The sequence below is a fragment of the Hemicordylus capensis genome, chromosome 1 (assembly GCF_027244095.1).
Source record: "Hemicordylus capensis ecotype Gifberg chromosome 1, rHemCap1.1.pri, whole genome shotgun sequence".
Lineage (NCBI taxonomy): Eukaryota > Metazoa > Chordata > Lepidosauria > Squamata > Cordylidae > Hemicordylus > Hemicordylus capensis.
Window position 1 is genome coordinate 10377873 of NC_069657.1, and position 13924 is coordinate 10391796.

General features: G+C 45.1%; 1 non-coding gene across 1 annotated transcript; it reads right to left on the reverse strand.

The window, feature by feature from the left end:
• Positions 1–13784: 13784 nt before the first annotated feature.
• On the reverse strand, positions 13785–13857 carry TRNAK-CUU (transfer RNA lysine (anticodon CUU)). The gene has a single exon. It is a non-coding gene; the product is annotated as a tRNA-Lys (tRNA).
• Positions 13858–13924: the final 67 nt, after the last annotated feature.

Sequence of the window (13924 nt, forward strand, 5' to 3'; positions counted from 1 at the left end):
CACGCACGCCACAACGGGCGGATGCATGGAGCGTGTTTGAGCTCTAGCCGGCTAACGACGGGGCCAGGGGCGGCAGGGAGAAACGCTGCCGCCCCAGAAACTTTCGCAAATATCACAGCGCCGGAGGGAGAAGAGCGGCGGGGGGGGGGGTAAGTACTACCCCCCAGCCCTTAAAGCTACAACCTGCCTCCGTGCCGAGCCGCTGGACCGGCTCGGAGGCCTCCAGAATGGCCTCTGAACCGGTTCGGGCACACCCCTACTCACACATGGATACTAAAATGTTTAGAAACAACTGGTGTCAGCAAAAACATTCAGATATTTATAAAAAAAGCAATGAGCATGTGGAGTACACAGTTAACAATCAATGGCGAGACACTTGGACAGGTTAGCATTAGAAGAGGCATTTTCCAAGGGGACTCACTATCCCCTCTGTTGTTTGTAATTGCCATGACCCCACTTTCACAAATACTAAACAAACAGGCCTTGGATACCAAACATCTAAAACATCAAGTAAAATCAACCATCTGCTGTACATGGACGATCTGAAGTTGTATGGAAAGTCCCAGTAAAGAAATCGAATCACTGCTAAACACTGTCCGCATATTCAGTAGCGATATAGCAATGGAGTTTGGACTAGATAAGTGTGCTGCATTAATAATGAACAGAGGGAAAATAAGAAAAACAGAAGGAATAGAACTGCCCAATGGAAGCAAGATCAAGAACCTGGAAGAGAAAGAACATTACAAATACTTGGGCATTCTCCAGGCTGATAACATCACACACACTGAAGTTAAAAGAAAAATAGGAAGTGAATACATCAGGAGAGTTAGAAAAATCCTCAAGTCCAAACTCAATAGCGGGAACACCATACAAGCCATAAACACCTGGGCTATACCTGTTATCAGATACACTGCAGGAATAATAGACTGGACCCAGGCAGAGCTAGAGACGCTAGATCGTAAGACCAGGAAAATCATGACCATCAATCATGCTCTGCACCCCCACAGTGATGTCGATAGGCTATACCTCCCTCACAGCTCAGGTGGAAGAGGAATGCTACAAGTCCATCAAACGGTAGAGGAGGAGAAAAGAGGCCTTGAAGAATATATAAAGGATAATGAAGAAGATGCACTTCAAATGGTCAATAACGCGAAACTATTCAACACCAATGAGAGAAAGCAGGCCTACAAGAAAGAACAAGTCAAGAACCGAGCAGAAAAATGGAGAAATAAGCCCCTGCATGGTCAATATTTGCACAATATAAGTGGAAAATCAGACATCAGCAAGACCTGGCAATGGCTTAAGAATGGCAACTTGAAGAAAGAAACAGAGGATTTAATACTGGCTGCGCAAGAACAGGCACTAAGAACAAATGCAATAAGAGCAAAAGTCGAAAAATCCACCACAAACAGCAAGTGCCGCCTTTGTAAAGAAGCAGATGAAACAGTGGACCACCTAATTAGCTGTTGTAAAAAGATAGCACAGACTGACTACAAACAAAGGCATGACAAGGTAGCAGGGATGATACACTGGAACATCTGCAAAAAATACAAGCCACCTGTAGCCAAAAATTGGTGGGACCATAAAATTGAAAAAGTTGAAGAAAATGAAGATGTAAATATATTATGGGACTTCCGACTACAACAGACAAACATCTGCCACACAATACACCAGATATAACTGTAGTCGAGAAGAAAGAAAAACAAGTGAAAATAATCGACATAGCAATACCAAGGGAAAGCAGAATAGAAGAAAAAGAAATAGAAAAAATCACCAAATACAAAAATCTACAAATTGAAATTGAAAGGCTGTGGCAGAAAAAGACCAAAATAATCCCAGTGGTCATTGGCACCCTGGGTGCAGTTCCAAAAGACCTTGAAGAGCACCTCAACACCATCGGGGCCACAGAAATCACCATCAGCCAATTACAAAAAGCAGCTTTACTGAGAACCTATATTCTGCGATGATATCTATAACAATTGACAATAGAATTCTGGCATCGCAGGTCCTTGGGAAGGACTCGATATCTGGATAAAACAAACCAATCAATAACACCTGTCTGACTGTGTAAACAAGAAATAATAATAATAATAACTACTACATGTGGGATGTGGTTCTAGGAGGAACGCACGTGGCTTGATGGGGTTTGTGATACAATCAGAAACCTGCCCTTGGGCCATATGTGGACCACACTGCTTTGCTGATGAGGGTGACATCCGTGATGGACAAAAGAATACTTGTCCAATTCAATCCTAGGTGGGTGTGCCCTAGGGCATAATAGCTTTAATGGTTGGAGCGAACTGTATGGGCTAAGGGTGAACAACTGGACTTAAAATTCACCTAGCCACCGGAAAGATTCTCCAGGTACAAGATAAGCATTTCTTTAGAGACTAACGCTCTGTTCCTGCCAACCCAAGCCAGCCCATTAGCGCTTGTGATTTCAGGGTGGAGGTGAGACAGCTTCATCCGTGTTTCTGTAGAGGCCATTATTACTGCCAGTGCCAATAATTGAAGTTTTAACTATTCCTTAGGAAATAGTTATTTTAACTCACATCTGGTTCAGCCAAGCAACCTCTTTTCTGTATGACCACCCAGAGGAGTTATGAGGAGCCCCATCCAGGCACGCGTTTGCACTTTTGATCTGGGGTCGCTACCCCCAACTGTTTGTGCCAAGCGACGGGCTTGAGAGTTTTACACAGACAGCAGGCAGTTGAAGAGAAGTCACACTCCCATGAGTCCCAACCAGAATGGAGTCTGCAATCTGCCAGATCCAGATCCAAAGTACAGTGCGGGGTGCTTCTTGTTGGGCGGTTTCAAATAGGGATGTGCACGGAACTGGGTGGGGTGGTTCGAAGGTGGAAGGGTGTACTTACCCATCCCTCTGCTTTTCCCTTGCTGGCACTCCATTTTTTAAGGCTCCTTTGGGGCAACAGCATACCTCCCTGCTGTCCCGTCCTCTCTTTGCCTGGAAGTACCAGGCAAGCATGCGCCTGTCGCGTGTGTGCTCAACATGTGTGAGCATGGCATGCCTTAAAAGGGCCTCCAAATGGGTTTGTGCACATCTCTGGTTTTCTTAACAAGTGGCTTGAAATGTGCTCAATAAATGCATTAATTGTCCACTTTTCCAGCAATACAAGATCCTTTTAGAACTCATCACAGTCTGCTCTGGACATACCATAATAGTTTAACACTGCATTTCCCCACAGAAATAGAAAAAGGCTAAAATGACATCCAGGCTTAAATTCTGGTAAAAGCTGAACGTTGCCACTGGCCATGCTTCTATATGAGTGTTTGGATTTTTCTCATGAAATAATTCTGAATTAGGAAGAAGGCATCTCAGGATTATTTCATGTCTTTGCTGCTACATTTGGTTTAGAGATGAGGACCCTGAGTGGAGGCCCATCACACCACAGTGAAATCCTGGGGTTCTCCGTTGATTTCTACAGGCAGTTCTAATTCTCAGAGTGAACCAGGAATGGCCAGTTGGACAATGAGATGCTTTGGGGGGCATTTTCCTGTCCTTGTGATGTTCTCACATCACTGGGCACCTTTCTCCAGTTCCTACATTTATGCATAAGAAAACAAAGGCCACAATATGTCCACTCACTCTTTCTCCCCACCCATGCTGTGAGAAAGAATGGCCTGTTTCTGCCGGTCTGCCCACTACTGTTTCCTCTCTTTCCTGTTGCTAACCCTACAAATGCATTACTACGTTGTACTTTTTTTTTTTTTAAGAGCCTTTAGTAAAATATATTGTCCAAAGATCCAGACATCAGATAATAACAAAAAGAGCTCCCCCTCCTGTCTGCACAGTGTACAAAGGATCTCAGCACACCTGATCAGCAGGAAAGCTGGGTGGAAGGTATAATCAAATCTCCATGATATGTAATGTAACGTAACGTAAAGTAACCCCACTTTTCTGCCAGTGGTATGTCCAGAGATTCCACACACAGGAACTTATGGGAACAATTCACATCTCTTTCTCTCTTTCTCTCATTTTAACTGTCTTTCTGAAATACCAGAATATATTCCAAGCAGTGACACAGTTTACTCTGTATATCCTTTAATTATTTTCAGAGTATCTGGGAAAAGTCAAATTCTCCATTTATTTTTGAAACTTATGTTAATAGTGATGCTACAGTGCACAGTAGAGAATTAGACAGGCATTTCTGTTTAGTTTTCCAAGTACATCTCTACACAGTATTTGGGTATTTCATGAGCCCCAGCATACTGAAATTTGTAGTTTCCCAGCATTTTTTGGTCTGGCTACGTTCACTGCTAAATAGTTTTTGAAATATTAAAAGATTAACGAGCTTGACTTGTATTTTTCAGCTGATATTATAGTAAAGTTATCTGAAAGATGAGTGTCAGATGTTTGGACAGGGGGTGCAATTTCAGTGCTTGCCCTAGGTGCTATTTTCCCTAGATACGCATCTGCTTTTATTATCTGTCTGTATGATTTTTTTTTTTTAATGAACATATCTGTTTTGTCTGTGAGAACTGCTTTGAGCTGTCTAAAAGAGTGCGGTACAAACATATTTTAAATAAATTGTACAGTATTCCAAGTCCAGACTAAGTTTGACAAGAAAGAGCACCCCTCCATCCTCATCTGCTATCTAGTACTAAATCTCACCTGTATTTTGGGCTGGAGGGAGGAAAACAGTGAGTGGCATGGCCAGACTTACCATGAAGTTGGCTGACATGGCTGCTTTAGGGGGCAAAATGAAATTGTGGTCAGGGGCAGCACAAAAGGCCCACCAACATTCTCCATGGATGTCCCACAGAGGAAGGAACGCAAAAGAGCACCAAGTGGCTTTTCCTCTTCCCTTCTCAATAGAAAAGGAAGAAAGGGGGAGAGATGTGAAAGTAGAAAGGAACTGGGGGTGTGATTTTCATAGAGAAAAAGAGAACGGGAAGGGAGGGGGCACCATGTTCTGCTCCACTTCAGGCAGCAAAATCACATGGGCTGGCACATTCAAGCAGGGCTATTACTAGACACTCCAAAGATCCAGGTCCAAAGTCCCCTTTTTATAATTAAACTCAAATATTCTTACATCTGACTCCTCCACAAAGGGAAACTGGAGGAGATGAGTTTGGTGTTGGGGGCTAAAGCATCTGTTTTGTCCCCAGCACAGCATATTTTAGGGAGGAGGCAGTGACAAGAAGTGATGATAGCTACCAGTTGCAGGGCAGCAACAGCAGGAGAGGGGGCATGCACAGACCTCTTGCCTGTGGGCTCCCCAGAGGCATCTGGTGGGCCACTCACACATCCTGTGTGAAACAGGATGCTGGACTTGATGGGCTTCCTTGGGCCTGACCCAGCAGGGCTGTTCTTACGTCTGGTCTCAGCTGACCAGGATGGAACTTGTCCTATGGCTGATTTCTGAAATTCCACAAGAGAATGTGGCTTACACTAATGGACAGTGAGTGACACAGGACTAACTAATTAGAATGTTTATTATTCTTATTATGGTTATGTTGTTGCCAGGGCCATGACTTGGTTAAATAAACCTTACTTGTGTGGCTTTTAATCAGTTAATAAATGTAATTTGTATACACCTGCCTATGAACAATATTTCTGGTGGGAAAAAGCATGATCTCTTCATCTGTGCATGCTGCAACAGGCACCATCTCAAAATAATGACTTGCCCTTCTTCCTCATATGAAGGAGGGAAAGTGCCTTCTGGCAACACCTGCCACCCACATGTTCCTAAGTACTTATATTAAAAACAATTCATTTTCTTCTAAATCTGCTGCACAAGCAATGGGGCACTTTTTATTAATAGTTTGTATTGTGTTTTATTTTTACCTTCAGAATACAGCACATATCAAGAAAATATTAGGAACATAGGAAGCTGCCTTATACTGAGTCAGACCATTGGTCCATCTAGCTCAGTATTGTCTGCACAGACTGGCAGCAGCTTCTCGAAGGTTGCAGGCAGGAATCTCTCTCAGCCCTGTCTTGGAGATGTTTCCAGGGAGGGAACTTGGAACCTCAGATGCTCTTTCCCGCAGTAGTGGCCCCAACATTTTGCAGTGCTCACATGTAGTCTCCCATTCAAATGCAAACCAGGGCAGACTCTGCTTAGCAAAGGGGGGAATTCATGCTTGCTATCACTAGCCCAGCTCTCTGATCTTGTGGTAGCAAGAGACCACAAGACCAGAGTGAATTAATAATTATTCAGAATTCATTTTTAGTGACCATTAAAAATAAGTAAGGGTGTAGGCTTTAATCAGTTTAAATGGTAGATGAATCAACTAAATCTTTAGTTTAGGAATCATTAGGGGGAATCACATTAATTACAGTTTAAGGCAGGGGTGTCTAAATTTGGGTCCCCAGATGTTTGTTGGACTAGAATCCCTATTACCTCCGGCCACAAAGGCCTTTTAATCCTGGGGCCTTTTAAGATGGACATAGCTAGGCCTCATCATAATAATCCAGCCCTGTATCTTAGAATCAGGGGACCCCTGGTTCTGGGATGTGCGTGTGTCTTCTGGCTGTCTGCTTGGTGTGATCTCTGGCTTATCCCCGATTCTGACCCCATGGCTTGTCTTGACTGTTTACTTGGCATGACCTTCAGTGTGTTCCTGGCTCTCCCAGTCTTGGCTCTGGACTTGTGCCCTCTAGTGACTGCTGCCCCAGCTCAGCTCCTGACAATGTGTGGCAATGATTTTAATTATATCCTTCCCCTGGTGACTAAAGCCACCTAATGGCACAACGGGAAATGACTTGACTAGCAAGCCAGAGGTTGCCGGATCAAATCCCCACTGGTATGTTTCTCAAACTATGGGAAACACCTATATCGGGCAGCAGCAATATAGGAAGATGCTGAAAGGCATCATTTCGTAGTGCGCGGGAGGATGCAAAGGTAAACCCCTCCTGTATTCTACCAAAGACAACCACAGGGCTCTTTGGGTGCCAGGAGTCAACACCGACTAATCAGCTAAAGCTTAGGTTGATTAACCAGTCAATTAAACAGATTAAAGTTCCTGCCTAAGAATTATTAATGGTCACTACTAGCTGAAAGGGTCAGGGAATGCATTATTTATGAAAGAGAGCTGGTCTTGTGGTAGCAGGCATGAACTGTCCCCTTTGCTTTGTAGGGTCCACCCTGGTTTGCATCTGAATGGGTGACTACATGTATGAGCCCTCTGGGTAGAGCACCCACATCTTGCAGGCAGGCAGGTTCCAAGCTCCCTCCCTGGCAGCATCTCCAAGACAGGGCTGAGAGAGACTCCTGCCTGCAGCCTTAGGAACATAGGAAACTGCCATATACTGAGTCAGACCATTGGTCTATCTAGCTCAGTATTGTCTTCACAGACTGGCAGCAGCTTCTCCAAGGTTGCAGGCAGGACTCTCTCTCAGCCCTGTCTTGGAGATGCTGCCAGGGAGGGAACTTGAAACCTTCTGCTCTTCCCAGAGCGGCTTCATCCCCTGAGGGGAATATCTTGCAGTGCTCACACATCACGTCTCCTATTCATATGCAACCCAGGTGGACCCTGCTTAGCTAAGGGGACAAGTCATGCTTGCTACCACCAGACCAGCTCTCCTCTCCAAGCAGCCTTGGAGAAGCTGCTGCCAGTCTGTGTAGACAATACTGGGCTAGATGGACCAATGGTCTGACTCAGTAGAAGGCAGCTTCCTATGTTCCTATTTTATTTATTTTAGCCATGAACATTAAATTGCAGGGCACTGAGAATGAGAGATGGGGTTTGGACTGAGTCTAGGAAGTGTGGGGAATACGGAGCTAGATGGACCAATGGTCTGATTCCATATAAGGCAGCTTCCTATGTTCCTAAGACAGGAAGAATGGTCATAAATGGTTGAATAGCAAGAGCAGCACATCCAGGTTGACAGCCAACAACCTGGATGGCTTGAAGAGGGGTTTGGATAACTTCAGGGAGGAGAGGTCTATCAACGGCTACTAGTCGGAGGGCTATAGGCTAGGGCGGTTCAAAGGTGGCGGGGGTGCCACTTTAAGAGCGGGGGAGGGTTCCCCCCCCCCGGCGTCCTTTGTTTAGAGAGCTAATCGGGGTGGCTGCGTACCTCCCTGCCGCCCCGTTGCCCCCGTTGGCCGGATATGGCCAGAAGTCCCCGACACGCCTACGTACGCGGGCACTCTTCCAGACTATATACCTGCCTGAGACACTAGCTACTAGTTTTTGCTGAAAACTATGACGGACTTGATACTTTGTTCTGAGATGCAAGGCTTTTTTTTTCTATGGAGGATCACCTCCAAGGACTGACACATACTCTGGCAAAGTCCTCACAGCTTTTTAAAAAGGACTCGCAGCCTTTTTGGTGGCTACAAAGCAAAAGACCAAAGTCAGTTTTTGCCACCATAGCTAGCAGATGTTTTCCAGGTGCTGCAATTTCACATTACAGGAAATATTGTGTGGTTTCCACCAGTTTGGCCAGCCAACAAGCAGCTCTTGTCTTGAGATTGTCTTGTCTTGAGATTGTCAGCTAGCAGACTGGAGTCAGTTTGTTGCTATGACAGCTGAGCAGCCCTCGGCAATGACACACAACACTCTTAGGAGGTCACTGTGACAGAACCATGATGCTGACCAATGAGGCACTGCATTCCATTCACTGCCACACATCTCGAAATATAGGCTGTAAGTGGCAAGCCCCGCCCTCACAGCACTAAACCAATCAGGGCACTGCTCAGGTGGCGGCAATGCTCCAAGGGGCTGGAGGAGCAAGCAGCACGGTCATCCCAGTCTTTTTAAACCAGTGTGCTCCTTCTGTTGCAAACCTTCGGCTCAGGTATCCCATAGAGATGTATGTGTGTGTATGCGTATGTGTGTTACTCTAGATGCTGGTCTTGTGGTAGCAAGCATGACTTGTCCCCTTAAATAAGTAGGGTCCACCCTGGCTGCATATGAAAGGGAGACTTGATGTGTGAGAACTGGAAGATATTCCCCTTAGGGGATGGAGCCTCTCTGGGAAGAGCAGAAGGTTCCAAGTTCCCTCCCTGGCATCTCCAAGACAGGGCTGAGAGAGACTCCTGCCTGCAGCCTTGGAGAAGCTGCTGCCAGTCTGTGTAGACAATACTGAGCTAGATGGACCAATGGTCTGACTCAGTATATGGCAGCTTCCTATGTTCCTAAGAGTGATGTTCCTATGTACACCCACTGAAATTAATGGGACAAGTTTATTTGTCCTGTCAATTTCAATGTGAGTAGGGATGTGCACAAATCTAGATTCAATCAGCTATTCGCAGCATAGCCCAGGCACCTTTAAAAAGGAGAAGAGCAGGCCCTTACCTGCTCCTCCGCTGCTCACCACAGCTTCCTGCTGGGGTGGCTTCCCTCCTACACACACACACACACACACACACACACACACACACACACACAGAGCCCATGCCCATTGGCAACACTCTCCCAGCTGCCCTCTCATGCCACAGCATGCACATGGCCTCCTCCCATGCACGGTGAAGGCAGCTGGTGGGCAGGAGGGGTGCTTAGCTGCTGCTGCAGGAAGCTGTGGTGAGCAGCAGAGGAGCAGATATGGACCTACTCTCCTAGCTTTTAAAGGTGCCTGGACTGTGCTGCAAATTGCTGATTGAATAGCAACCTGCACATTCCTAAATGGGTGTACTCCATGCTAGTTTTCTGAAGCCTGTCAGTCAGACTGAGGGGATGGTGAGTATGCTGAGCTTCAGCACGCAGCCAGCCAATCAGGAGCAGAGGAGGAGGAACTTCACCCTCCTCCCTCCCTTTCTGCAGTGAACACATCAGGTTTAAGCCAGTGATCCTCAGTCAGGGAACATATAGCATGACAGCAGCATCGGGAGGCAAAAGAGCTCTGAGCACCCCATGGGAGCCCCTAGGGTTACTAGTACCCCTTGTTGGAAACTCCTGGTTTGGAGGATAAGAGAAGCTAAATGAAATCAAAGAAATTGCAGGCATAAAATCGGCTTAAACACCGATACTACACCAAACTTAACCAGTCCCAAGAGCCAGCAAAAGGACAGCCTTGGTGCTGTTAGCCAGCTTGCTTAATGCCTATTTGTTTAATGGGTGCTACACAGTAGGCTGGGCTGGTTAGGGAGCAGAGTTCTCTCTCTCTCTCTCTCTCTCTCTCTCTCTCTCTCTCTCTCTCTCTCTCATTCCCTCCATGTTTACCCTGCCTTTGTTTGTTCTTGGCTAAAACAGGAGAGGGCATATTTGCCAACAAATGAGTAGTTCTGCTTTGAAAAGCTACCACCTGCTCAACAATCTTTTAAAAAGAATTAAATCTAAAATCATTTAGAAAAGAAATTAAAGACATCCCTGCCAATCCAAGTGTTTACATTTTCTTAGGAGGAGGAACACAAATTGCTGAAAAAGCAACACTTGAGAGGAATATACCAATTTTCTATGGTTTATTGACTATGAAAAGGCATTTGATAGAGTCAAGCACAACAATCTAATAGAGATGTTATATAGAATAGGACTTGGTATAAGAGATATTAATGTTATAAAGGACGCATATTGGAACAAAAAAAATTGGAGAAGAAGAAATATACTGGAGAGATATTAAAAGAGGAGTCAGACAAGGATGCATCCTCTCTCCCACCCAGTTTAATCTCTATTCAGAGAAAATAATACAAATTGCCTAAGTCAAAAGGGATGAGGGAATTAAAGTAAATGGTGTCAGCATTAGCAACCTAAGATATGTTGATGACACAGTCATTTTAGTTACTTCCCATGAAGATCTACAAAACCTAGTCATAGAAATAGCAACAAAAAGCGAAGAAATAGGCCTTAAAATAAATATACAAAGACTAAATCAATGTGTATAAGCAAAATGAGAGCTCTCCTCAAAATACAGTGCAATAACAAGAATCTAGATCACGTAGGAAATTATTGTTATCTAGAGAAGAACTTTTATCATGATAACAAAGAAAAGAAATCCGAAGCTGCACAGGACAAGCAAGAACAGAATTTAATCAAGTGAAGATCTTCCTCTGCGAGAGTAAACTAGATTTGCAACTCAAAATCAGAATGATGAAATGCTACATCTGGTCCAGGGCAGAGCCACCATTGGGTGAACGGGTTCAAAGAACCAGGGCCACCATCAATCAGGGGCCGCAAGCATGGCCCCAGACATGCCCCCCGCATCTGACTTCAGACATGGGGGGCATTATTTCAGTGCCCAGTGCCGTGTGGCCCCATTTGGAGTCAAAATCGGTCCGCACTGTTAGCGGTGTGGCTGGAGTGCCTTAAAGGCAGGAAGAGCTGCTCCTGGTCTCGCTGCCAATGCAGCAGGGCCGATCGATCTCCCTCCCAAACGGGGCCATGCAGCCCCATTTAGGAAAGAGATCGGCCTGTGCTGTATTGGCAGCAGGGCTGGAACGGCTCTCCCTGCCTTTAAGGCAGGGAGAGTCACTCTGGCCCGCGCTGCCCAACGCAGCGCGAGCCAATCTCCCTTCCAAACAGGGCCGTGCAGCCCCATTTGGGAGGGAGACCACACCCTTGCGTTTAATGTCAGATGTGGGGGCGTGGCTAGCTGGATCCCCGCATCGGATGTCAGATGCGGGGTATGTGGCCAGGGGGCCACGGCAGCGGCTGCCAACAGGCCACTGCCAGCCTCCCTATGCTGCTGATCTGGTCTCTTCTCCTGTATGGATGTGAAACCTGGACCATCAAGAAAGAAGCACAATAAAAAACTGGAAGCCTTTGAGATGTGATGTCTCAGAAGAATATTCAAGATTAAACGGACCAGCAGAACAAATGAAGAAGTATTTCAGAAAAGCAATAACCCATAAACTAATAATACAGACAATCAAGAGACATAAACTGGAGCATTGTGGACATATTCTAAGAGAAATAAAATATCATATACCACTAATGATGCTAGAAGGAAAGCTAGCAGGAAAAAGATAAAGAGGAAGGAGGAGGAGGAAGGGATGGATAGATGAGCTGAAAGAATGGTCAGAAATGGACACAGAAGATATCATCCACGATTCTAGGGATCACGATCTATGGCTTTTGCTGGCCACCAACTTCCCAATGGGAAAAGCCACATGAAGAAAGGAGGGGATTTAAAGCCAAGCCCCATATGTGAAAAACCAATGCAGCCCTATTCATGTTTACTTGGAAATAAGTCCTACTGAGGTCAGTTGGGCTTACTCTCAAGTAAATGTTCAAAGGATTGCAGCCATAGTGTTATCTGTGAGAACTTTGTATCAGAGTTGTGACTTAACCCGCCCTTAATTTATTTGGATCAGGAGCAGCATCTACTGGTAAGAATAGGAAATGAACCACCCATTCAGGTTCATCTTAATGGTGGTGCACCATATCTGGTCTTCTCCCTAAGGAGGCTTGCCCAATGCCATGTTTTGGTGCTTGGAAAACACTTGTGTATTTGCCTGATCTTTGAGATCAATTTTAACCAGTTTTATTTCTGTTTTATTCCACTCTATGATGGGGTTCCCAACCTATTGTAGGACAATCTCCATTATCCCCAGCCACAGTGGCTGCATGGCAGAATGGGGATGATGGAAGCTGTAGTCCAACAATATCAAAATGTGACAGATAAAACATAAATATCTTGGGGACTCAAGGTTGGGAACCTCTGCTGTATTATGGTGCTTTTAAAAAACAAAATGTAAGGTGACTTGAGAAGTTTTTTTTAAAATCTGGAGAAGAGGGTATAAAGTGGAATAATAAATTTGTTTCAATTGCAACGTTGATGAAATGCTTTGGAAAAACAAAAGATTCCAGAGGGGAACGGCCAACTGGAATGGTGTTTTATTTACTTCCGAGGGCTGATGTAGCATATTGCTAAGAGACTGAGTTATGAATTAGAATCCCCCTCATTTTCCATCTTAGGAACAGAAGAAGGTGCCTTCTACCAAGTCAGACCATTGGTCCATCTAAGCTCAGGAATGTCTACACAGACTGACAGCAGCTTCTCCAAGGATATGTAAGGCAGGAGTTTCTCTCTCTCTCAGCTCTATGTTGGAGATGCTGCCAGGGAGGAAACCTGGAACCTTCTGCTCTTCCCAGAGCAGCCCCAAATATCTTAGAGTGTTCACACCATGTTGTCTCCTATGTAAATGCAAACCGGCAGGGCAGACCCTGCTTAGCGAAGGGGACAAATCATGTGTGCTATCGCAAGACCAGCGCTCTTCCCCCAGTTCTTACCTCCGCTATAAACTCACTTACTAGTAGGTGGACTTTAGAAGCCACTCCCTCTCAGCCTCAGCTGCAATATGGAGAATACTACTTCCCTTACAAGGTGGTGGTGGTTGTAAGGATTACGGTACATCAAGATTACACATATAGTGTTAGGGTTCTGCTTATATTCCTCCGGCCTAAAGCATATTGCTAAAAAAGTTCGGGTTGCAATATTTAGTCAGTTACTTGGTGAGATGGATCCATTAATTATTTTCGATTGACTGTAAAGGTGCCCCCCCGTTAAGTGGGTGGCAGATTTTCGTGACAAGTCCTTACACAAACTGTAGATGGCAAACTTCATCCCCAGCGAAGCATTCCTCCTTTCCACTCATACAGAACAAAAACGATGATGACTGACAAATGTAGGAGGCTTTACCTTTTGCATGGCTGCATGCGTCTATTGCTCAGAAAATGTACCGTGACGCTACTTTAATACTCACTTGGTTCAATGAGAGTTGTTCAAACGAATTTTACTCAAAAGGAGTAAAAAGGGAGAATAAGTAAGTTTCGATTGAATTGTATTCTCTTTGCAAACTAGTGAAAGAAAGAAAAAATGGTCACAAAAATTTATTTTGTAAAAAAAACAACAACCCTGCAGTGACAAAAAGCTGCGCCCAACGTGGGGCTCGAACCCACGACCCTGGGATTAAGAGTCCCATGCTCTACCGACTGAGCTAGCCGGGCACTACGAAGCAACGTTTCCCAGAGATAGCCTTAGTACATTGGAAAGGAATGCTTATGTCACCACTAT